Below are 24,227 nucleotides of genomic sequence, written 5' to 3'. Positions count from 1 at the left end.
CATGCCGTACCAACGTGGGACTGATGATGAGAGCCAAGCTCATTGAATAATTATTTGAAATTAAGTCAATAACCATATTGAAAATTATAGATAACTTATACGAGTTTTGAGGAAAACTGGCGAAGTGAAATTTGTATTACTTTTTGGGGAATCAATAGCTTTAAATAAGAGAAATTATATGTTTTAAAGAAAATTTTATATTATTAGTACTGTAAAAAATACATGTTTATAGAGAGAGATTATATTTTATAAGCCTAAACTGCTATTACTTTCTAGTCAAAAATATATTATGTGTTTAAGCCGGTTGGAAAATAAGTCACAGCCTGTAAACTAGCCAAGAATAAATTAAAACAAAACATTGGGGGCGCTAGAGCATAATAAAAAACTTAAGTATAAATACCTTGTCGTATTAGTATCCAAACACTTGCACATCACTGTTTCACTGTAAGTCCCGGTTTGTGTCTCTTTTTTAAGCATTTTCGCTTATCATTTATCACTTTTTAATTAGCATTTATCATATTTGACATAATGAATCACACTCCCGCAAACTCTGAAGTTTCATATATGTACGGCGGTTGCACAGATCCCACTTTGTCGACTCCAAGCACATCAAACCCCACCACGGTAGATGCCAATACGCCACGAGAAAGGGAACCAGGAAGCATCGGGTCGATAGTCTTCGATCCACCAGGTCTGCAACCTCTATCATCCACTCGAATCGACGCCGCTGACACACCATTGAATCAACGGATAGCAGAGATCAACTTTGAAGGGGGCGAGGAGCAGCCTGCAGAACCCGCATCGCCGGAGGCCGAGTCACACCTGGGCAAACAAAGTATATTTTCAATCACAGAGTTAGATCCGCTTCAAAAGGTAATAATGGAACAAACTAGCAGTACTTTCAATATTATGTTACAAAAAACAATGGATAATATGATGCAGGAGATTAAAAAAGAGATTGCTACAGTAAAAGAGGAAAATAAACAAACAGTGGAACAGGGCATGAAAGAGACCGCAGGCGCTATAAAATCAGTAGAACAACGGTTGGATAATATTGAAACTAAAGTCGAGAATCATAGGGAAGAATTAAAAGCAATGATAACTCTACAAAACGAAAGTCAGGATAAAGTTACTGCAGGATTATCGGAAAGGTTGGATACGGTTACATGTGAACTCAATGAAAGGATAGATAACCTAACCACACAAATCACTACACCCATTCAGGATATAACAAATAACATTAAGGCCGATTGCCACCAAGAAATCCACAAACAAATTACCGTTGCCAATCAAACCTTAACAACTACAGTTGACAAAAATATTAACAGTATTAAAGAAATACAAAATAAACAGATTAATATGTCCACAAAAATGAACCAACTGCAAGGTAGCATAAATCAAAATACAGAAACCTGTAAAGCTTTAAACGGAACTCTACTAATTCAAAAATCCACTCTGACTCAATTAAATCAAGAAATAAACGCAAATAAAATTACACATAATAGTCAATGGCAGATAACACAGGAAAAAATAACAACATTAGAAAATCATATTCAACAACGACCTCAAGGGATTCAAACAGACAACCTCAACGTACATAGTATATTACAAGGACTGGGAAAATTTGATAATACTGATCGCCATTTGCAACCTCAACCATTCATTGATCAGATAAAATTAGTACAAACTCTTGCACTACCTCGTGGAATTTTTGGCGTCTTCGTTTGACTAGTTTATTGATTGGCGAACCCCTGATGTTCTTTCGGAGTAGAGCCCATGAATTTACATCATTGGATGAGTTTGTAGCTGTCTTCCTGGAACAGTATTGGAGCAGAAGTAAACAGTTGGACGTGCTAGCGGACATTATATCATGCGATTTCAACCCTAACTTAGACGGTGCATGTACCACTTTCGTCACTGCCCTACAGTTTAAAAATTCTCAATTGAGCGAGCCCATTAATGAATCGGCATTAGCAAGTATTATTTTAAAGAAGCTACCGTATCAAGTTAGAATGGCACTCGCCACACAACCCATTACTGATTGCAAGCAGCTGATAAATCATCTATATGGCATACAGTCTGTGATGGCAATGTCAAACCACCGTTCAGACCAGAGATACGCACAAAATCAACATAACTCAAAATTTAATCAGTATAACAGCCAAAATTATGAACGGTATCATATGATCGCTACCGATCTGCTCCTCAATTTGAACGCCGCTATGAGCACAGGCAAAATGGTAACTGGAATAATGAAAAATTTCAAAATCGCACAACCAACCACTATACCCAGCAGAGCAACCGTAGGAATCACTATGATGGCCGTGATCGATTAAACTCAAATAATAATCACACTCAGAACAATTACAACAGAAATTATAAACCACCACCTCAACAAGTAAGCACAAATTATACATTAGCGCATGCAATAGGATTGAATCAACAAAAAACCCGGAACCCAGCACCCAACGACCCGACACCAGATATACAGAAAACTACAACTAATAAACCAGGATTATATGATACCCCCAATATCCAACCACAAAAAACCGCCGCCAAACATGCAATTAAAGCCAGCCGTAAACATCAACCTCTATTAAGTATTCTGTTCCCCACCGAAGAGCAACCCGCCACCGAAGAATCACTACCGGCCACCACCCTACAACAAGAACCGATACACTATAATAATGCTGAAATCCCACCACTGCCAAAAATAAACAGTTGCCAGGAGGAGACCGCCACCATACTACCTGTTCTGACCACCACCATGCATCCACACACAGAGCCTACACCCGCGCATCAATCGACCCCACCAAGGTACCCCAAGGAACCCAGGATAGAGGACCAAGAGGATGACACCAGGGAGGACGGCTACCGGACAGGAGGAGCGACCACCGCAAGGCCTGGAGACGGAGGCGCCTGAGGACACCCGACCGGCATCAAGAACGAGAGGACGGCATTCGGGAGAAGAAGATGCATCGCAAGGCCCGGAGGCGAAAGAAAAGGAGGAACCGCGCGCGCGCATACCGCCGCATGCACGCTTCAAGAGGCAAAGGAGGACATCGAACCAACACCGAGGAGAACAGGAACAGAGCATGCATCCGCGGCACATACGTTTTAAAGGCTATGATCAGCGATGTGACCGGCAAAATGGATGTAATAAATGTGATAAAAACGGAGCTACTACAAGAACAAATATGGAATCATGCCTGGATAATAATGGAATGGATTACTTGTGGATATTGATGGACAGAAAGTGGTTAATAAAATCAAGAGCAATAAGGAATTATATGAGAAAGTGAAAGTACCTGACTATTATATGATAAGAGATTATACTATTAAAGAGAAAATAAATGTTTTGATATGGTGTGTAATGCTTGTAATAATGGCTGTGATATAATAAAAGACTGTGTTATAGATATGATGGAAAATATTATATTGTTATTATTGAAAGAATTTATTATTGATAATTGAAAATTTAATATTATAAAAATGTTTATTGTTTGGGCATAATGAGTTATAAGAACTGAAATCGAGAGTCTTGAACGAAAATGAAAGGAAGGATGAGTTAAGAGTGCAGGATGATCGGAAAAGGAATGGATTAAGAGAAATTATTATTAAAGGAACAAGGAGTTATTTGATAAAAGGATATACCAGATACAATGGTTTTATATTCATGAAGATAAATAAATAATAGGACAGCCTCAACAATCAACAAATGGATAGCAGATAACCCAACCAGCCTACAGCAGTATAGCTACAAGCAGAAAGCCAAGATATGGGAAGACCACAACAATTCTACATGAAATATCACAGAATTTGAAATAAATATGATAAGAAATCAAGGAAAACATATTATCAAACCGATTACTAACCTTTCGTAATAAATTTAATCTTGGCATAGGACCGCATGGCAACAATCCAGTGTTTTAATTCCTTCCAACCGCTAGAAGCCTGCAATAAGAAAAAGAACAATTTTTAAATGTGTAATTAAATTAGCTACATCCACTAAAAAAGGACACAAGCGGGGATAGTATATTTAAAATTTGTAAATTACCTTTAAAGAGAAAAAATGCAGCAGTCAGGTTAATTATGAAAGTCGACAGCAAATTCTGTAGAGCCAGTGACCAGCTGGGCAAGGCCACCTGAATCAAATATGTAATGCCTGCAAACATATGATTATGAAAAAGTATGGTTACCCCAAAATTGTTATTTATTATTGTTATTTATTATTGTTATTTATTATATTTATTAATGTCGGTATATTTATTTATATGTTTTATATTTATTACTTTCAATTATGCCACGTTTGTTACCTGAAAAAACCTAAAGTGAATGCAAGCTACCAAAAAACCAAAGAGCCATTAGCAAAAGAAAAGTATTGTACCTGATGTATAGAAAATTATTTATATTAAGACCTAAGAAATACTATAAGATATAAGCCCAGAAGTTTATGAATCGAAATTATTGTCTAGAAGGAATCGATTGTGAGAATCATGAAATGTGTGTAGTTAGGTTGGCGGCCCTGCAAGCGGCGAATTTAAAAATATTATGTTTTAAGTGTTGTCAGGAGGAGTATGTTTAGAAGTTTATATTTATGATATTTTATGTGTGTTGAGGAGGAGAATTTGTTATTGTATTTGATAGAGGTCTAAAGGAGATGCAGCAAATATGTCTGCGAACTGTGATAGAAGTATGGGAGTATAATTATAATTAAAGTATAGTGTATATCGATGTATTGAAGGGTGGGTTTTCATTAAAAACATTGTGATTCTCAAATATTTTGAATTCAAACCCAGGGGCGCGTGTAAAGTATCAAATTTGGGTAGATAAAAATCCCTAACCGAAATAGTAACAGGTCTGAAAATAAAGTAACTGGCTAATATCGCCAAATAGATAATAACTAAGATTAGATAGCCTCAGCTTGTTCTGGCTAAATGGTACACAAACCTAAATAAGGATTTGAAGGAATTTTATTGCTCATAAATAGATTATTATATAAAATATTTGAAGATTGAGGTTAGGTACATGTATTCACGGATCGGTGACCTAGAGATCGATCAAACCGAGAAACGTAGAATCTGACCAAAACCCCTTGGCAGAGCTTTATTGCAATCAGATGGTGTGCAATGTGAAAAAACATCTGATCACGTGGCTAATTATTAGGTAGCATGGAATTAATATTAATGTATAGAATATTAGCTAGCATGTAAAGAGCATAACAAATAAACCAAATAAAAATAATTAAGTGTATTCAGGAAATAAGAGGTACCAGGCGCATGAATACCGAATAAAATTTGCATGCACCAATAGTAAAACGGCAGTTAATAGGCGGCAATTGTAGGCCAATTCAAAAATATTTATATATATTTCTATAAATGTTCGGAATCTATGTTGAATTGTTGTATAGTCTATGTTATCGATATGGCTCGAATGCAAAGAAATTATTAATCATACAATCTAAGCAATATTTTGGTATTTTTTATAAGATCTATTTGAACCTAAATGGCGGAGGACTAAGATATTCAATTTTATGTTATTTGAAAGTCGGAAATAAGATTTGTAAAATTGAAAAAGGAGAACGAGCACTCGCCAACCAAATGCCACCAGGAGAGGACCCCAAATATTTTAGAGCGTAGTACCTTGATAATGATTTTGTAAAAGTTAAAGTTAAATTAAATTATTAAATTTCTTAAAGGACTTCGTGATGCTATTATACAGCAGAAGTCATTTTTATTTTTAAATAAATTTATAACCCCTTGGAGGAGACGATTCCGGCTACCATATTCCCGACCACATGGAGTTGGATCGACATCGGCGGCTTACGAGAAGATTTTCGACACGTGAGTGATGAATTTGAATTAGTGATGGGCGCCCTAGTGCTTCGAATGAATCTAATAATCAAAGCTAGCTCGCCGAAAGGGTCTCTATTATAAATTAAGAAATTAATAAGAGTAATACTTGCGCAAGTAAAAATTAGTAGTAAAGGTATTTTATTGAAAGAAAAAGATAGATCAATATTTCAGAAATTTCTATTAAATCAAAGAAGTATAAAATCTAGGCTATTAAAACATATGCATATGACATTTAATTTTTGCAATATAATTTGCGATAGTTTATTATAGCTCTAATTCACTAGATGAATGGCTCTACCTATTCCGTCAGGTGCCGAATCTTGCACCCTGAGATAAAAATATATATTCGATATAAAGAAATCTACTAAGTACCAGAGATTTTAATATATATATATTTGGATTATTAGTGGCTAATTTATCAAGCTGATCTTAAAGCACATATTTTTAATTGAATTGTCCAAGTCGACAAGTATTAGCAAGCGCATATCGCAGCTACATGCAAAAGAATGCATATGATTTTAAGATAAAGGCACATGGTAATGATTCGTGCCATAAATCTAGAATATAAAATTTAGCCTGTGATATTTTACTGATTTCAATTATTGTTCTATTTTTATATTGTATTTTTCTATCGCTCTTTATATATTTTTTGGCCTCGATCTATTTTTTGCATTATTTGTTTAATATATGTATGAAACGTCTATGGTGTGCAATTTATTTTTTATTCCTCAACACTATAGTATAAGTATCATATTTATATATATTTATTTTTATTGAATTACGAGAGTTATAGGAGAAGCCCATACCTAGGCCTATCAAGATTTTTTTAAGACTGAATACTATTAGAAAACCACGACCTAATTATATAATTATATCAAATCTCATGCTTTACCGACTGATGCCAAGCAGGAGGCTAATCGTTATTTAAATATAAAAAAAATAACGTCAGATATGTTAGGTCACAAGATGATTATGAAGATACTCTATACTCATTCATAACCTGAATATTACAATAATTATTCATAAAAACCATCATGAATGCTAAAGTATTCATCTGATTTAAATTGTAGGTGATATCCAACTTGAATAACAATAAGGTTATATGACAGACAAAAAGTTGAATATTGAATAACTGATCATGATTTTGTTTTGAAACGCTAAACTGTTATAGAAGCATGCTACAGTCCGTTTGTTTGATCTATTTATTTATGCTTTTTTCTCTTTTCAATTATGGAAATCGGGAAGTTATGCTCAAGACGGTCGGTTGATCAAGTAGAAGATAGTGCTCAGTAATAATAATGTATTTAAAGCCTACAGAATAAGTAATTTGACAATGTTTTGGAATTAATTTACATCATAACATTGATCAAATCTTATATGACATTAGTATCTTTGAGCGATGCAAGTTGGTAAAGGGCGAGCGTATTGGAAACTGTTATTCAATGCATAGAAGTGAAACGTACATAATCTGTCAATCATGCATCATGTAATCACATCAGTTGAATATTTTAAGTGTATTTATGCACTTGAATACCTTAAGGTATATTAAGCAGTGTTTAGACAAATCGGATGAAAATGACCTATCGACATATTAGAATCATTTATGTGACTTTTCAACTTCTCAATAACTATCTCGTTATCTCTAGTTCCGATAATTATTTATCCCTATAAATATCATCATGAAACAAGATTATGATCATGATCCGGTACTCTTGTACTCCTGTAATATTTCGGTTATTATTATTACTTTCCTTGCCCTATTACCATAGGTAAGGAAAGTATTGCTTTCCGAAAAAATTAAGGTACCCCAATTTCTAAATTTAAAGGTCCCTGAGTCCAAAAAAGTGGTTTTTGGGTATTGGTCTGAATGTGTGTGTGTGTGTGTGTGTGTGGTGTGTGTGTGTGTGTGTGTGTGTGTGTGTGTGTGTGTGTGTGTGTGTGTGTGTGTGTGTGTGTTTGAGTATATGTGTGTCTGTGTACACGATATCTCATCTCCAACAATTTCGATCAAATGCAATTCAAGATGGCGAAATTGTAGTCAAAAACAGGGTTTTTCGCGATTTTTTCGAATACGGCTCCAATGATTTTGATCAAACTCATACCTAAAATAGGCATTGATAAGGTCTATCAACTGACACAAGTCCCATATCTGTAAAAATTTCAGGAGCTCCGCTTCATCTATGCAAAGTTTGATTTCAGATTCCCAATTATCAGGCTTCAGATGCTATTTGAACAAAAAATTTCAAGTGGAAAATATTGAGCATGAGCATCTCTACAATTAATGTTCAGAAACATTTTCACCCAAAATTTTAAATAAGCTCGGAATTCGAGAAAATGTTATTATTTCAATTGCAAACTGTTTGGCAACTGTTGATTATATTAAATCATTCACTATGAAGAGATAGCAGACTTCGTGTGTCTCCATCGTTATTGTCCTGTCACCAGCTGGCTTGGATCTCTGAATAGTAGACTTGAGATGCGAGTGAACACTAGCGTCATGATTTGAAAACTCAAGATGTACTTGACGGTTGTAATCGAATCCAGACAAGGCTACCGCAGTCGTTATGACTTTTAAGATGCATTTTAATGTATCTTACACCAGTTTCTATCACTTTCAATGATTTATATTTGCTTATTGAGTAAGGACTTGCAATTTATTTCTCATTTCTCACATATATGGGAGACTTTTTCTTGGGTGTATACACTGTAAAGTTCTTGACGTACTTGAAATTCTTTTAGGAGGAATATGAAAGAATAACTTCTCATTAGAATCGAATCAACTTCTCTATTTCCGTTGAAGAATCAACAGAACCATCTGAACTTTGTTTTCAGCATATCTAATATCTTAATTGAATGTTATAACCATTTTAAATAGGTCACAGGTCAATTTCATACGACTTTTCAACCAGTATTTTGATCCAATTGGGACTTCACCTCAAGTACTGAATCAAGATAAACTGGTTATATTTTATTTCTATAGTACTGTACAATGATTAATCAATAAATGCATTGTATCATCACACTATTACACTACTACTATAACTTGTGATAGTTCACCTCAAGCACTAAGAATTCACCCACAAATCAATAGATTAATCTATCAATCCACAGATACTGTGTCAAGTCTCGATTTCTCGATTCCAGCAATAATTGAAAACATTGTGAAGGCTATTGTATAACCTACGTCATGATACGTCGATACGGAGTTGGTTTGGGCAGAAATGTTGGGAACCTGGACCTGTGCAGGCATGCAGAGCAGAGAGAAAGTGAGACAGAGATACGAGATAAGTGCAAGTGAGAGTGAGACAGACTCGAGATAAGTGCAAGAGAAGTTTCCTTGAAACCTTGGGGGGATAGTGAAGCCTGAAGCTGTACCCTAGACCGCTGCTACAAAGGCTAGAGTGAGACGGTAGACCGGCAAGAGAGAGCTTCTCTTCAGAAATTGATTACAGACATTAGTTTGCTGACACTGTGGACACTTTTATTAATGCCTCTCTCTCCCTGTGTTGCGAGAACTCTATGCGCCGCCGACCTCGCCCCCCCCCAACAAGGGGGTTCAAACCCCCCCCAAACCACTCTTCAGCCATCTTTGTCATTCCATCGTCTATTCAACTGGGCTCCTGGTTTCGACTGTTTCCTGTGTTCTCACTCCTTGCTACGTTTCCTTCTATCATAGAAATTCTCTATTTCTATCCTCCTTTTATCAAAGAAATTCTCTATTTCTATCCTTCTTTTCACACTCTTCCTCCCATTTTTTTCGGAACGGCTGCTCTACTTCATGCTAGAAAGATTCCGAGAGTCGAGACCAGAGAGCGAATCTTATTTTTTTCTACCCTTCTTTCGTATTCCTCCGCTTTGAACCTTATTCATTACTCCGAGTTTTCTCATATCTGTTTTTCCTCCTCTCTGTAACCTTCTCTCTCTCACTTCCCACTCCTATTTCTCACTTTTTCTCCCATTTCTCGCTCTCCTCGAAAGGTCACATCGCACTCCTATATTCGGATAAGCTCGGCTACTCTCCTTCCCACAAAAACCAACCAAAAACGGTTTCCCCTCTACTCTTTGACCCCCAATACTATTCCATCTCTTTTTGCATTCTTTCTCATTCACTTTTTCCTCATATTTCTCTCTCCACTTGCCATTTCTTCCTGCTGCGTAACATTGCCGAAGAAACACTACCATATTTAATTTACAGGAATTTATTTACTTGTTATTTATTCATTCTAGTAGCTTTTGTCAATATGAATATAGCTGAACAGTAATTATTTCAACGTTGACAACCCATACTGATTTTGAGTTTCTTCACTTAATTTGTTCAAATCCTTGACAGGTTTATTTTTGCTGTCAACAAACATCACTAAGAATCATCCGTGATCCACCCATCTTTACAGAAATTGGAATATCCGTTCCAAATTGAGAAATGTCATATTTATTTCAAAAACCATATCAATTTTTCATAATCTAGCTCGAAAAAGCTTGTAGTTCTTGACAATCCACCCAGAATAATAAAATTGTCGTAAAGGTTGAGGCCTTATGCCTTATGCTTGTTAATGATACCTGAGAACTTGATAACAATAATTATTGAACTTAACTAAATCCTTAGTTATTTTGAGTTGATATAGACCCATGTTAGTGAAAGGCCCAGTTGAACTTAGGACTATATAGCTCAATCTCAATTAGAGATAATCAGACTCATTCATTGGTTTTGACGTCGTCATTTGACCACGGTTAAATTCAATAAACATAAGTCTAACCGGGAAAACTAATGCACACGAATAAGGCGGATTATGATACAGCGTGCTAAGGTAGATACAAACAAATTATGAATCTATTTATACTAACAACCATAGATTGTTTATTCTATGATAATAACAATAAAATTCTTCAATTCTGTTATCCATCACGAACTGCTAGCTATTTAATGACTTTTCTCTGTTATTGAATTAATAGAACGACTAGCATTCAAATTTCTTCAATAAATTAATTTATTCACTTTCTGTGGCACCGAGATCTTTCGGCAGGTTCGCCTTCTTCATGGTTGTCAAAATTTTGGTTTCACAGTAAGTGAATTAATTAATTTATTTATTTACTCTTATGGCTTTTATCGGCAGAGAGATCCTTTCGGATGTTCTGCCTTGCCGTATTACCCAATGTCATTTCCTATCAACACTCAAGTTTATAGGTTATGTCTTGGGTTATTCATTTTTCTCATTAAAAATTTGCACTTTCACTTCCTGAGTTCCTATTTTATAAATTTTAAAATCAAGAAAACTATTTTCAAACACAAAATCACATTTAAAAAGCAAAAACTATAAAAATTTTGATGATAATATTGAACTGAAAATATACATTGCAATTTTTTCCATGGCAACCAAAAAACTTTATTAATTTATTGAAGAATTTTGACTGCTTGTTGTTCTATTTAATAACAGAAAAAAGTGATAATAAGATTGTCACTAGAATTACATCTATTGGAAAAACATTGAAAGTCCTTCCGTGCCTCACACCTTATTGCCCTCCATGTATCAATCTCTGATTCAGTAAAAAACAAGAAGATTGTCACAAGAAATTACATCTATTAAAAACCCGTTAAATCTCTTTCCAGAGCTGCTACCTCGGCGGTATATATACACATCAATTTGTAAACAATTAAGACATCCTCCCCAACCGCAGACGATGTTGAGGAGGTCAAAAAACAGTCGATAAATTTAGAGGGTTTATTGGCCTTTGTCGGATTGTGGCAGGGGGAGGGGTGGCAAGACAGGGAGACTTTATTGCCCTGTTGCAAGGAAGGCATAAATAGTGACAGCAGTAGTGGTTGTACAGTAGTAAAATCTCGGCAAAGGAGAAAGACTGAAAACAAGTTGATGATGGGTCCTACTTTACGAGCGGTATCTCTGCTGTGCAAAGAGGGGTCTGTCCCCCTCTCCCCCCACCCATGGCTCACGTGGCCAACGTAATATACGAGCCACTTGCGGGGACGAAGCACTCCAGGACCTTGACTCACTTCTAGACCCATAAAAGTCGACCTTGACAATTTATGGCCGCTACGTTCTATGGGTTTTCATTAACATTATTTATGGCCCTAATAATGGCCTCTTACTCCCTTCCTCCGGCTCCACACACTAGCTATTATAGTAGTACGTGCGTCCAAACATCATGCATAACTTAGCTATCTCTCTCTCGCTCTCGCACAAGCATAACCTCACTCACTCTCTCTCTATCTCCCACAACAACAACAACATAATCACACACGTGCTCTCTGTTTTCATTCACAACATTCTTCCGCTACCGCCCCTCTCCATCACTGTTATTTACGATTACACTTTTTATCGCTAGTTAGCATGATTTTTTCAAGTTTTCAACGAAGCGTTTAAGTTCCCTATTTTCTCTACAACGGCTTCCAGTCCCATTCATAAATTTGTTCATTCAGTGTTCATAACCTACTGTACACTAAATTTACACCTGCTTCATGTTGGTAGTTTATCTAGAATACTTTTTGTGTAGTTGAGAAGTTTATATTGTGGTAATTAAATAAAATGTTTATCAGAGATTGACAATGGTGTAACAACCGAAACCGGTATTTCTAACTATCAATAAATATGTGGTTTTTGAAAATGTCTTAATCTTCAATCTAGAATAATTTATTCATAGAATATTCATGTTTATCATATTATTACTTATGTATTTAGTTGCTGTTGTAGCTTGCCAAGGTTCAGCTGGTTTCTTCTTCAAGCTTAAGCTTGCTATTTTGAAGTAGTAGGTTTCTAATTTTTACTTTCCTTGCCCTATTACCATAGGTAAGGAAAGTATTGCTTTCCGAAAAAAATTAAGGTACCCCAATTTCTAAATTTCTATACGTTTCAAGGTCCCCTGAGTCCAAAAAAGTGTTTTTATAATAATTGTTATTGGTTTCATTCTTACAGTACATTTTTCATAGTTTTCAAACATGGGTAGTCGTTCTTAATATCCTCGGTCATGAAGGAGAGAAGCCATGATTTTCGGAGTCAATGTTTTATCGTCAGGGATCTTGTAGAGTAATCTACACGAAAACATCTAGGCTCTTAAAATATGATTTCTTCTTTCCCAAATAGTTATCCAATTTCTCAATGCTTCCTTAATATAAGCTCCACCAAACAGCAATTGATCGATCAAGAGGTTTCTTCCGTTTTGACTGACTTCGGAAATATTCGAACATTAAGTTTTCAGTAGCTATGATTCAGCAATCAGGATAAACATATTAGATAGTTAGTAGGCTACGGTCTATTAAAATATTCCAGCGCTCAATAATCTAGATTCCATTCTATTGACTCTTCAGAATCGTTCCTGAATTCAGCTAGTTTCTGAAATAACTGTCAAACTCCCATTGTTTTCCAATTTAAATGCATATTTCAAAGTTCCTGTATTTCATTATCATTATCTCCAAAGAGTTCATGGAGAATATCTTTTGAAATATTATCTTCTTTTGAAAAGACCTAAGCCTATGTCTGCTCTTCCTATTCTGAAACTGTTTTAACTAGTAGTTCTGTGAACAGTGAACCTCGCGCTCAGTAAGTTACATTGACCTGTTGTTATGTTTTCTCAAGCATTAATAAATAATTTATCAATTTAAAATGTCTAGAAAAAATCCTATTGAGCTTTCTGTTCTATCGTACCGTGACGTGTCGTCCCGGAATGTGAGTGTGAGCGCTGTTATCTGGTCTGGCTGCAACGGTCTACAACGTTGATGGAAAGATACAATTATCAAGATGTTCGATGTTTTTGAACGGGTAGTATTATAGTCCACTAGACAGCTGATTTATGATGAATAATTCTATAGTCTGATTTTTACGGTAATATTGGCGTATGAAGGAGGCTCCTTTTTCCTTTTATATTATCCTTGAAATGCAAAATTTCCAAAAACCTTGTATATACGTCGACGCGCAATTTAAAAAGGAACATACCTGTCAAATTTCATGAAAATCTATAACCGCGTTTCGCCGTAAATGCGCAACATAAAAACATATAAACATTTAAACATTAAGAGAAATGCCACGATCCATCCAAGCATTGACTGACCTTTCCGATCAGAAACATTACGTCACGCATATTCTTACTCAATCAAGTGCACGATGCTAGAATATCAAATGGGGAATCTCTAGTCAAGTTCTTAATTTTGTATTAGTTTGAAAGTAGGTTATTGTTTTTTACAGTAGAGTCAGTAAAGCAGTAAAGTGCAAGAAGTCATATCTTATTGATCAATCTTCATGAAAATATGTAAACAAACCAAAGTCAAATTATCATAGATTGATGAACCGTCGTTTCGTCAAGAATTGAGTTTGTCAAAAAAATGTATGAAATGTTTATTTAAAATCAGATTTTGAATAGCTAAACAATTTTTCTGAAACTTCCAATAAGAAATAGCCCAATATTGATGATTATGTTGTTATTCTGGCTGGCGACTATTTGACAAAAAAAACAGTGTTATGACTTATAAACGTTGATGAGATGAACAGTTGAAATTAAGTCAAAATTGATGATTCTCATTGAAAACATTTTCATGTTTGATAGGATGTAATTAGTTACATCTAGTAGCATTAGTTACATTAGTTACATCAACTAATAATTAGTTATTGAAAATGAGGTATGAATAGTGAAAGCTGAGACTATACGTTCAATTTGCTATCTAATCTGTGACCGATAACAGTTAATTCTCAAGTTAATGATTACAATTAGACCATGAAGGGAATTCAAATTCATTCAAGTTTCAACAATTCATAATATCTAATGCTATACATCGATTTTCTCTTTTTTTGTATCATAATCCTTGCTCAAATCCCCTTTTCTTTATTCTTCAACTTCTTCCTAGACTTTCCCCCATCCTCTCTCATCCCTTGGATATTTCGCCGTCGTTATGAATTCTATCAGATTAAATGGAACTTGACAAACATCATCTGTTTTAAATCATCTGTTTAATCTAATAGAATTTATAAGGACTGCAATTGCAGTCCTTATAAATTCTATTGGATTAAACAGATGATTTAAAACAGATGATGTTTGTCAAGTTCCATTTAATCTGATAGAATTCATAACGACGGCGAAATATCCAAGGGATGAGAGAGGATGGGGGAAAGTCTAGGAAGAAGTTGAAGAATAAAGAAAAGGGGATTTGAGCAAGGATTATGATACAAAAAAAGAGAAAATCGATGTATAGCATTAGATATTATGAATTGTTGAAACTTGAATGAATTTGAATTCCCTTCATGGTCTAATTGTAATCATTAACTTGAGAATTAACTGTTATCGGTCACAGATTAGATAGCAAATTGAACGTATAGTCTCAGCTTTCACTATTCATACCTCATTTTCAAATAACTAATTATTAGTTGATGTAACTAATGTAACTAATGCTACTAGATGTAACTAATTACATCCTATCAAACATGAAAATGTTTTCAATGAGAATCATCAATTTTGACTTAATTTCAACTGTTCATCTCATCAACGTTTATAAGTCATAACACTGTTTTTTTTGTCAAATAGTCGCCAGCCAGAATAACAACATAATCATCAATATTGGGCTATTTCTTATTGGAAGTTTCAGAAAAATTGTTTAGCTATTCAAAATCTGATTTTAAATAAACATTTCATACATTTTTTTGACAAACTCAATTCTTGACGAAACGACGGTTCATCAATCTATGATAATTTGACTTTGGTTTGTTTACATATTTTCATGAAGATTGATCAATAAGATATGACTTCTTGCACTTTACTGCTTTACTGACTCTACTGTAAAAAACAATAACCTACTTTCAAACTAATACAAAATAAGAACTTGACTAGAGATTCCCCATTTGATATTCTAGCATCGTGCACTTGATTGAGTAAGAATATGCGTGACGTAATGTTTCTGATCGGAAAGGTCAGTCAATGCTTGGATGGATCGTGTCAGTTCTCTTCAGGTTTAAAATAATATTGATAGTTTAGCAAACATCACTGTTGTTCACTGATGAAACACTTTTCATGCATTCGCCAAATAAAATAAGTAAAGCCCCGATGGAGGCTAGGCACACGACAGTTAGTCAAGACAAGACAAGACATGATTAGACACAATACTTCACATAGTTGCTTATGAAGCAACACACACTGATTAGTCATTGCAATTAGACATGTCTTCATAAGCAACTATGTGAAGAATTGTGTCTGATTATGTCTTGTCTTGACTAACTGATTAGTCCAGTTTATAGTTGATGATTCCTACGCAAGTTTCAATCGCAATTTCTTGATTCTGCAGAAAGGAGGACCATTCAGGAATGTTTATTTATTTATTTATTCATATGCAAAAATACAATTCAGGTAAAAACAACAGGCATTTGCCCAAAACTGCTTCAAACCTTAATTTCGAATACACAGTCTAAAGGTTATGCTACTTACGTAACTTAAATGATAATTCGTACACAATTTTGAGTCCAAAAAATGTATCTACTACAATTTTGAATTTATTAGATTGATAAATTTCCAAATACGAATCCAAACAAAACTCTTCCTTCACAATTGCAAAAAAATATTGAAAATTTCACTAAAATCCACAAATGTTGTTGCATTTTATTAGTTCATTGTTTCTTTGATTCAGCTCCAGTTCTCTATTATCGCCCCCGTTATTCGGCTCACTCTATCATTGTCAATCTCTAATAATTAATGAATGATTCTCACATTATAGATTAATATTTTTCATTTTATATTGTTCTTCTGGTCATATTTACCTTTACACTTTACCTTTTTCGATTCTTCATATTAATGTTATCTTTAGGAGAAAGTGGAGCGTGGCTCTCAGAATTCTAGAGAATTGCACAGAACAGAGAGGAATGGAGAAGGAGGAATCATGTTTAGACCTGCCCCAGGGCAGAACACCAGTAATAGTAGAAAGTAATCAGAATTTGTAATAGAACAGCCAAGAACTTGATGTTCCATCTTTCTCCATCAACTGCATCTCATATCTGTTTTATCTTGTTCATTCTCACTGACGAACAAGAGTAATCTTATGTTAGTGGTTTTTCCACTTACGATCTATTGTTGAACTTTGATTCAATTATTGTATTTGTCATTCTAAACTCTAATTTGATTTTCTGAACATGTATTTATTAGTGTGAAATAAATTTGAATTTAAATTTCCCAAGTTTCATGTTTTGATTGAAAAAAAAACAATCAGGAGTTGATAGTATTCGTCTTCACGTATTACCTCAATATTGGACAGTACAATATTCTACCATTGCCGAAATTATCGATCACTATTAATTCCGCAACTAGAGTGAAAAATGACGTGAAAATGCGTGCGGTGGTATGACTATTCATACACACACAAAGGCTGTTCACCACATTGCGCACTTGTAGTGTGTGAGTGCCATGCTGTGTATAATATGATCAATGCTAACGGAATTGTATGAAGAAGTGAGTAGAGTGGGTTTCATTTCAAGCTGTCAGAATTATTTGAATTGAGAGTGTTGGGTTTTGAATCGAGGAGGGATGACAGTTTGTGGTGGGATACACTGTAGTCTTTTCTTGTTTAGATCTGTCAGTATTGTTTGAATAGGGGTGGATTGGGGTTGTTTACAAGGATGACTGACACTTTGAAGAGAACGGGACATCCAGGACAGGACGTTGAAGAGTAGTTTTCTTTTTGCCGGCTCCCTAGCAGGGCCGACATCTTTCAGGGTCTCGGTATCTCCGTATAAAAAAGCAATATTTGTCATTGTCCAGAATGAAAGGACGTGGAGGGCTGAGAAATGGGTAGATGCATCAAAACGTGTTTCTTCTCCCCGCATTGCCCTCAAGCAGCTCGGCTCACTCAACCCGCCCCGCAGCCTCCAGGTTTCTAGACAGCTAGGTTTCTGTGATCCCGAATCCAACCCCCTATCGGAGGGGTGGCACATCCATCTTGTACACCATGAATCATCGTCCCTCGGCCACCTCCCCCCACCACCCCAACACTTCTTTCCTTCACTCATCCGCCATAATTTTTTCCCTTTTCTTCTCCACCCTCCCCCTGCAACCCCTCACACACCACAACATCCTTCCCTTTATCTGCCAGCCTCTCTCCTCATACAAGAAATGTATCTTATCTTGCAGCTCTTCTTTCCTCAGACGAGGATTACTTCCTAGAGCGATAAACAACACCGAAATACACTCATGTTGTTTACCTGCAAACTGATGATGATACCCTGTTGTTGTTGTTGATACACCCTCTCCAAAACCTACATTCAAAACATTTTCACACAGCACTTTCTTCTCTGAAATATCATTTCACTCAACTTGTGTTCTGAGCCGGGATGCTTTCAAGAGTTCTCTTGCAACAATCAAAAAGTATCACAAATGTGTTCCCGGGTGGCCAATGGTTGGAGTTTCTCTGTGTGATCTATTCTAAAAATGGTTTCGCTATCCCCTTTAATCATTCAAATATTATATTCTCACACCATGCGGACTTATAACCTTCGCATCATACCCGTTTGATGCACTTAAGCCCCGCACAACCAAACCGATTTTTGTTTGTACGATAATTTTCCGTCCGTATAAATTCTATTGGATTAAACAGATGATGTATGTCAACTCCCGTTTAATCTGATACTGAACGAACGAAAATCGATGTGTGTGTACGGGGCGTTACACGGCTTGAGAATCAATAGAAAAAGAATCGCGATGAAATTGATCTTGTCCGTATTAAAATTAGTAGAGAGTTAGTAAACACATTGAATAATAGTTTCTACTGAATATAGTTATGTGTCAATAGTAGGATAAGAAGAAGAAGAAGAAGAAGAAGAAGAAGAAGAGAAGAAGAGAAGAAGAAGAAGAAGAAGAAGAAGAAGAAGAAGAAGAAGAAGAAGGGTGAATACACTATTCTAACTTTGTCTTCACCAACATCACTTCAAGAAGGTGATTATACATCATACTCCTATTGCAGTGTGATGTGCGTCCCTATTATCAAAGTAATAGTATATTTCGCACCTAGAGCAGAAAATGAGATTTTTCTGGCTCGAAATCGGTTTTCAAGTCAGAGGCCGTAGGCCGAGGACTAGAAAAGATTGAGAGCCGGAAAAACATTTTTGCCCGTGGTGCGAACGCTATTTTTCGCCACAAACAAAAATAAACAATATATATTATATATGAGAATAGTTGTTTACTAAGCACTTCTGAAAGCAGAAGTGGAAGATGATAGCTCTAGCAAATCTGAGGTAATCTGAATATCAGGAAATTGTCCAAGTATTTTTATTTTTTATTCTGATTTGTCTAAATAATATATGAGATGTTTATTCAAAATATTAGATTTTGAATAGTCTATGATCAATCTTTATGAAACTTCCAATAACAAATAGCCCAATATTGATGATTATGTTGTTATACTGGCTGGCGACTATTTGACAAAAAAACAGTGTTATGATTTATAAACGTTGATAAACGTTGATGAGATGAACAGTTGAAAGTGAGTCAAAAATTGATGCTTTACATTGAAAACATTTTCAAGTTTGATAGGATGTAATTAGTCACATCTAGTAGCATTAGTTACATTAGTTACATCAACTAGTAATTAGTTTTTTGAAAATGAGGTATGAATAGTGAAAGCTGAGACTATACGTTCAATTTGCTATCTAATCTATGGCCGATAACAGTTAATTCTCAAGTTAATGATTACAATTAGACCATGAAGGAAATTCAAATTCATTCAAAGTTTCAACAATTCATAACCTCTACTGCTACACATCGAGTTTCTCTTTTTTTTTGTATCATAATTCTTGCTCAAATTCCTTTTCTTTATTGTTCTACTTCTTCCTAGACTTTCCCCCATCCTCTCTCATCCCTTGTAATCTTGTCACATGCATAAATAAAGAGCTCTTTTCCAATCTAATCCCATCTAGAATCAGAGAAGAATAAATACTCTTTACATCAAAATTGATTCTGGTTTGTGGTACGTTAACATGCAGTTATTCGCAGTGAATTGGTTGTTTGTTCAAGCATCAGTTTTTGATTATTACAAACCATAATGTAAGATATTCTGTGAATAGTCAATGTCTTATTTTGGATAAATGAATGAAAGAGTTGTAGATACAAACATTGAAGAATAGTATCCTTTATCACATGACCCATCCCAGTTGGTTTTGGATTCGAGTGTACCCGACCAGCTCTTATATTAACAAAGTTGCTACACTCGCATATATAAATAGTCACTGGCTTTGTCACTTTTAATTTCCGGTTGGGCTGTCCCAACACCCCTTTGTGGAAACCCCCCTCCCCTCATCTGCACCCAAGACACGTTCAAAGTCATCTATTTCATTTCCAACTTCTCAAACTCTTCCAATCCTCTCTTCTTCTTCTTCGTCTTCTTCTCTTCTTCTTCTTCTTACAATCATCCCTTTTATCATTCCGAGCTTCACCTTTTCTCCAATTTCCTCTCTGCTACTCTTTGCTTCTATCTACAGTATTTTGTTTCTCACTCCTTCAATTTCCTCTTTTTTGTTCTTGTTGTTGCACTTCATCATCATCATCATCATCATCATCATCATCATCATCATCATCATCATAATAATCATAATCATAATTTTTTTCTTCTTCTTCTTCTTCTTCAACCGCTTACACTTCCATTCCAACTTTCCTTTTTTGTTGAGTTTCCAGTGTTTTTCTCCTCTCTCCTCTCACTATTCTCTCCGATTTCTATTCTCATTCTTTCTTTCTCATATTCCACTTATCCCTCCATCCTTTTAATTCTTTCCTCCATCCTCCCACATCGTACTTTTTTCTCTTCTTTTCTTACTCAAATTTCTCACTTTCTCTCTCAGCTTTTATCTACTTTCCCCTCCTGCTACTTATTCTCCTTCTCCTATTTCTCATTTCTCTTCTGATCCTTCACCCCTAAACACAACTCAAAACCTGGAAGTGCCAAACCATACATCCACCAAACCCTCAAACCATCTTTCCTCTCATTCCCCTTCCTTCTCAACCTCTCACCAGCACATCTCCGCGAGGATGATCCTCCACTGTTCCTCCAGCTCCCTTCTCTCACACGATGACAACGTGACAGGAATTTGCTCCTTCATCCACTATTCTCTCTCTTCCACACCCTTATCCTAGGTTCTCTCTCACTTCTCTCTCCGTTCCCTTCAATTTCGCTCTCTCCCCTTGTCACTCACTCATCCTTATAGTTCTTCGTACTTCTCTCTCCATTCTTTTAATGTTCACTCTCTTTCTCTCTTTTGGTAGAGAATATTAGTGGTGAGTGGGAAGGATATTTTGAATATTCTTTCCAAAGAATGGACATTGATATGTCCGAAGCTCTGCCAATTTATGTAGAAGCATTACAATATTATCTATAGTTGAATCGCTAATTGCAGAAAGGGAACATGTCCAGTTTTCATAATTTTACAGGAGAGACAAAAAACTTATTTAAACCTGAATCTAAACCTGTAGTAAACGATATATTTCAAACGTTGTCAGTACAATGCTTTCAGTTGGACATGTATTCTTCCTACAGTAAACGATGTATCTTACATTATATAGTTGATTTTTTGGAAAAAACAATTTTTGAAAAAGTTGGACATGTTCCCTTTCTGCAATTAGCGATTCAGTTATTATCACGCTCATTCCTGAACGGGAATTTCAATTATCATAGCAGAATGTGGTAAATCTAATCCTGATCCAGAAGCCACTGTTCTCAAGATCATAATGTGGAAAATGTAACTGGAATTTTGCAAAATAGTTAGACTAATATTCAACAATTCAACTGGATATGGTATTTTCAAATGTATGAAGTAAATGCCTCGCGATCTCGCAATCGTACAAAATTCTTGCGGTTGTTTGAACTCTAAATCAATATTCCCGTTTCTTTCTTGATCATTCGTATATGAATGCTTTTCAACTATATAACTATATCCCAGCTTTACTCTGGATCATTCCTATAAGATTTACATCCCCAAATCAAATTTCTCCTCTCACCCTATCCTTATCTCCTCCATTTCTTTCTCGTCAAGCCTACCACTTCTCCACAGCAGGACAGTCTCTGCATCAATTTAAAAAGAAAGCCACTTCAATTTGTCGCCTGTTGTGACCCTCTTGAATCAGTGACGTCATCCCTGCTAGGTTATCAGTCACGTGTCCCCAGTGAATTCGTCTATTGTTCGCTCTTAGACCAATTGCGAGGCGATTTTTTCCGATAAGTAACTAATCTCTCTGCTCTTCCCCGATCTGGTGGTTTCTGAAAGGTTTTTCTTCCTGTTTCAGATGGCAGCACTAATCGGATGGACTTGGAGATAGATGTTAATTGTTGCGACAATTACAAAAGCAACAGCAGGCCGCCTACCAGTACACATAAATTTATCTTGATCGGGGTGATCTATTAAGATGTTTAAGAAGATGTATCAACACCAATGCCAGTGTATCAGTGTATTATTTATCCTAAGTTAACTTTTCCTTTACTTATTTCTCTAGAAACATACGGCTTTCATGTTTTTCACAACGACGAGCTGTCAATTATTTAAGTGAGTGACTTTAGTACTTCCGAACGGCAAGCGTCCCTTTTTCAACATTTTAAACGTTGAAAATGGATTCTTGCTCTTTAAAAGTTCTTCAGTCATTTAGAAAACAAAATTGTTTACATACTTAAATAATTTTATTGACTGCACGTCGTTGTAGAAATCATCAAAACTGTGTGTTAATACATCACAGCTTGAAGTGAATCAAGAAACCATCATCTTCATTCCTTCATGGTTGGTCTTTAAAATTGAGATTCTTGTAGTTATGAGACGACTCAAATTCGCAGCGAATCTAGTGCTGAGACGTATTTTTTCATCATCTTGATTTGATTCAGTCTGATCAATGGGGAGAAGTGGAATTGTAAGGTTCAATTTTCAAAGATACAGCATATAAATTGGAATAATTACAGCTTCATACATGTTGGAGTACCCGACACGAGGTTGAGTGGTAGAAAGGACTTAAAACTCTGCCTAATAAACAATTTTTTCATTTTCCATTTCATTTTTATTATCAGTACCCGTGGAAATCTTTCCAGTTAATTTAATAACGATATTCTGTAGTTGCACCATAGAATAAAACAATCATATTAGTTTTTTTTCAGGTTGTACGGAATAACGACCAAGTACACGAAATTCCAATGAAATTTAACCGCAGTGAGATAAAGTTTTTGACCGAGCGAAGTGAGGTCCAAGATTCAAGTAAACGGTTTAGCATTTCTCTTAATGTTTACATGATGCGCATTTACGGCGAAACGCGGTAATAGATTTTCATGAAATTTGACAGGTATGTTCCTTTTTTAATTGCGCGTCGACCTATATACAAGGTTTTTGGAAATTTTGCATTTCAAGGATGATAAAAAATGAAAACGGAGCCTCCTCCATACGCTAATATTAGAGTAAAAATCAAACTATGGAATTATTCATCATAAATCAGCTGACAAGTGATTACACAGATGTGTGGAGAAGCCAGTCTATTGCTGTATTTCCGTAAGGTCTATAGTTTCAATCAGGTACTTGTGAATGAGAATACTGCGTGAGGTCTACTGTTCACAGAACTACTAGTTGTATTACACTTCTATGATACAAAATAACAATAAAGCCCATATGATTCCATAGATAAACAAGTTTCTCCTGAAACTTTCAAAATCAGGAAGAAAACCTACCCTGCAACCTACTCTCATGTTCGCTCCTACAAGGAGATTTATTTCTGTCACAACTAGTTGGTGTGAGTGCATGAGTGTGTGTGCAGTCAAATATTTTGTGTGTGTAAATATTCATGTGTCACATATACATATAAATACACCTTTGAGCATGTATATAGTGAGGCAGGGTAGTACATGTTTCTGTGGCAGAGGCTTTGTGAAGAAACTGTCACTCACACTACTAGCACCTCTCACTTGCTCTTCTTGGGCCTCTCACTCATTCTTATTTGACCTCTCACTCACTCTTCTTGGGCCTCTCACTTACTCTTCTTGGTCCCGAATTCCTCCCACAGCGGATCAGACGGCTTTCTTGTTTCTGTCGTCAGACTTCAGTTGCAGGCTCCAGGTTTCAGGCTTCTCCAGCTCCAGCCAACCCGATAACAGATCTCTCCAGCATGGAGCCCTTTCCAGACGTGTCACGTGACCTGCAACCATTAGTTTTATTTACAGGAATGCTGGGAATGTTGTATGGAATTTATTCTATATTTCAAGAGAGTAAATTAGATTATATTAGATTGTTGTTGGAATTTAGGTTTCGGGTATTCTAGGTACAATATTTAAAAATCTGGTGTGGCGCACTCACACCACTTTCCTTGCCGTTATGAAAATTGATCACCTGACGCTAGTGTTCACGCGCATCTCAAGTCTACTATTAAAAGATCTCAGCCAGCTGA

At 35.8% G+C, this 24,227-nt stretch overlaps 2 long non-coding RNA genes across 2 annotated transcripts in view; one reads left to right on the top strand and one right to left on the bottom strand.

Moving 5' to 3' along the window:
* The window catches only part of LOC120352618, a 77,000-nt gene extending 54,753 nt beyond the window's left edge, over positions 1 to 22,247 (top strand). Inside the window, exon 2 of the long non-coding RNA XR_005571971.1 lies at positions 22,101 to 22,247. This is a non-coding gene — a long non-coding RNA (uncharacterized LOC120352618). The remainder of the gene's footprint in view (positions 1 to 22,100) is intronic.
* The window catches only part of LOC120352617, a 43,422-nt gene extending 19,455 nt beyond the window's left edge, over positions 1 to 23,967 (bottom strand). Inside the window, exon 1 of the long non-coding RNA XR_005571970.1 lies at positions 23,819 to 23,967. This is a non-coding gene — a long non-coding RNA (uncharacterized LOC120352617). The remainder of the gene's footprint in view (positions 1 to 23,818) is intronic.
* Between the last annotated feature and the right edge of the window lie 260 nt (positions 23,968 to 24,227).

This window comes from Nilaparvata lugens, chromosome 8, assembly GCF_014356525.2.
Source record: "Nilaparvata lugens isolate BPH chromosome 8, ASM1435652v1, whole genome shotgun sequence".
Classification (NCBI taxonomy): Eukaryota; Metazoa; Arthropoda; class Insecta; order Hemiptera; family Delphacidae; genus Nilaparvata; species Nilaparvata lugens.
The sequence above is the reverse complement of the archived record's forward strand: the minus strand, read 5'-3'. Positions and strand labels throughout refer to the sequence as shown.